Consider the following 3418-nt stretch of genomic DNA (forward strand, 5'->3'; position numbering starts at 1 on the left):
TCACTTCACCTCCCAGGTCTTACAAACAATTTACACAGGGTTGGGAATCACTAGGCAGCTTCGCACCCCTTATCACCCTCAGTCATCTGGAGGGGTGGAAAGGGCAAATCGGACTCTAAAAACCCTTCTAGGCAAAGTGTGTTCGGAAACTCAGCTTAAGTGGCCCGAGGCATTGCCCCTTGCACTGTTCGCTATGCGAAACGCGCCTAAAGCTGATGTTAAGATTCTTTTAAAATCTTAAAAGCCCTATGAGCTTTTATTTAGTCATCCACCCCCACATTACCTGTGGTTTCCTTCATCCAAAAACAGGATTGCTAGCGGGGGATGAGAATTTAACCCATTATGTGATTTCTTTGCAGAAGCAGCTTACTTCTCTACAGCGCCGTGCTGCCGTTCAGCAACCTGTTCCCTTCGATTGCGAGATACACCCCTTCAGTCCCGGCGACTACGTGTGGGTCCGTGTTATGCGACGGAAAAGTTGCCTAGAGCCAACGTGGGAAGGACCATGCAGTCTTACCCAGTTCGCAGGAGTCTATCCTGGCACCTAGCTTGGGTATACTAACACCAAACAAGTTCGGGACAAAGTTAATCAAGTCCCGCCTAAAGGGGCTTCTACTGTCATGTACAGGTCCAATGCTTCCCCAGGTCAATGTAAGCTGTATGGGTATTACACTAATAGCGATGAAATTTGGTGTGCAGACCCCACCACAGAGGCAAGTCAAGCTTACATCCAAAGTAAAACTACTAACCCTGGGGAACAATCATTCTATTTCAAAAGCGGAATGGGGACCTCAGTTTGGCGAGTGTCGTCCCCTAAATTACTAGCTGTCAATCCTCACCAAAATGTAGAATGGCCTTACAACGCTCTTGTGAAAATGACCAATTCCTACGCAAGTAACTTAAACTTCTCAAACTGCCGGGTGTGTACTCGACTACCCAAGCATCCAAGCGTGGTATTCCTCTCATCGGTCTTGGCCTTGGTTCATTCAATTATTCTTCTATTAGCAAGAGCACCCGTAATGACAGCAAATGGTACTATGAGTACTGGTTCCTTAATGAAGTAATCTTCCCTCAAGATTCTGTGTGCTATTACAAGCCATGTCTTGGTAGTTTTGCTGTGTTTGTAGGAAATACCACAGCAGGTGCTTGTAATATAACAGTAACCCTACACTCATCCTCTCTGGGTTGGCACGGTAATGGACCTGTACATGCGGGGCATTATTGGATTTGTGGAAGAATTGCATTTAAGCATTTGCCACCCACCTGGTGTGGCACGTGCACCCTGGGCGTAGTGATCCCAGACATGACACTTCACCCGAACGCATCGCTTCAGGGATGGCACTGAAACCGCCCACATCGGTTCCGATGAGGAACAGGCCTCAACCCTCTTGTTGAGCGACCTACCTCGTTCCATTCCTTTGCCCAATGGTTCATACCTTGGCTAGATGTTTCTGAACTCGAAAAGGCTCTTGTAAACCTTTCAGCCTCCCTAGAAGTATTAGCTAATAACACCGCAGATGCCTTAACCCGACTGCAAACTGAAGTAACTCAAATTTCTCATATTACTTTGCAAAATCGCCTAGCTTTAGACCTACTTCTTGCTAATCAAGGCGGGGTATGTACTCTAGTCAATGATACCTGCTGCACCTATGTAGATGAATCAGGAAAGGTATTGGAGGATATTCATAAGATCCAGAACATGGCTAGTCAATTCCACGCCATAACCACAGAGAACACCTCTTGGGGTATACAAGATGCACGGGATCTCCTAACATCCTGGTTCCCCGGATTACGATGGGCTCACAAACTCATTGTTATTATCGTTGCTCTTGGGTGTTTTTTTATTCTAATCTGTTGTTGTATTCAATGTATTGGAACCCGACCTGCTGTATTAGCCACATGTTGTAGATGTACTGTGCATAACATAGAAGAATGTGTTGAAATGTCTAAAGCTGAAATATTAGAGTGCCAGAAGCGTTTAGATGCCAAATATAGTAGAAAGTGATCCCGGCCTTTGAAGGCCAGGATCAAAGGGAGGAATTGTAGAAATTTTACTAACAGTTAAACTCCTATAGCAGACTCAGCCTCTAAGGACAGGCTGGTACAAGGTCGTAAATAATAGTGTAGCAGGCTCAGTGCTTCGAGGACAGGCTGATAAGACACAGGCCTCGTCGCCTTGAAGTATGAAGCAGAGATACAACCCCCCCTCCATTACTTAACACGCAGCCAAAAACCAGTTTTGAAACAATTAAGTTTTCCCACACTGACCTAACATCTTGTTTTCCTTCACAGTGGAAAATCTCCACCTGCGCACGCATCTTGTCTGTAGACTATAAATCGCCTCTAACAGTTTTATTCGGGGCCTCGGAGTTCGCTCAGGGTGCCCAGCATGCTGAATACATTTTGAGACAGACAGCGACTCTGTGTCTTTGGGAACAGCTCCGCAGGGGTCACAAACTCCTCAACAGCTATTGCATTATGCAGCAATTAACACAAGGTAAGATGCATTTCCCAGTCTCAGAGCATCTGCTTATTATCAAGGAGCAACTGGATCAATGGTCGGGGGGGACAGTCCCCGCACATCAGATCAAATACGGGTTGGCAACAACTGCACCCCACCATGGGGAAAGTTAATCTCTGGATCCTGGCATTTCCCCCTTCTCCCAACAGCAAAGTGAATGAATGACCAGCAGTGCTTTAAGGTTTTGGCGCCATGGGCCAGATAGCTGGGCCAAATCAGGCTGTGGAGCCTGGCATCACCCCCTTCCTATCCCATGCACAGGGATTAGGTCCTGGGGGCCCGGCACCATCTCTTCCTACTGCCTACATGCGGAGATTGGGTTCTGGAGGGTTGGCACCACCCTCTCCTTTCCATTGCATGCTGGGATTGGGTTCCCCTGCCCAGCCCCATGTGCTGGGATCATCACCACATCCAGCACACAGGGTCCTGGGTTCCCAGTGGGTCCAGAGATAGGGCAGCAGGAGAGCAGTGCCATTGCACTCTCATCACCAAATTTCCAGCCCCATGGGGAGCCCTGTGGGCCTGAGGACGGCATCACAGACTAGAGTTGAGCATCCCTGCTTAAGAGGATGCAGGCAAGAACACACGGGCACCTAACGGTGTTCACAATTCAATGCCTTCAGAGAATCAGACACCAATCAAGCAGGAGTTTGGTGGCAAAAGAGTCACTCAAGTAGCTTCTCCTTACCTGTCACTATCCAAGCATTGTGATTCCTACTTTCCCAAGTGAACAAAGAGGAGAAGTGGATGCTGCTTGATTTTTTTCCTGCCTCCCTCTCCTTTCCTAATGTTTCATAGTTTCATAGTTAGTACGGTCGGAAGGGACCTGAGCAGATCATCTAGTCCGACCCCCTGCCATGGCAGGAAAGAGTACTGGGGTCAAACGACCCCAGCAAG

The sequence above is a fragment of the Crocodylus porosus genome, unplaced genomic scaffold (assembly GCF_001723895.1).
Source record: "Crocodylus porosus isolate Cpor-Errol unplaced genomic scaffold, CroPor_comp1, whole genome shotgun sequence".
In the NCBI taxonomy this organism is placed as follows: domain Eukaryota; kingdom Metazoa; phylum Chordata; order Crocodylia; family Crocodylidae; genus Crocodylus; species Crocodylus porosus.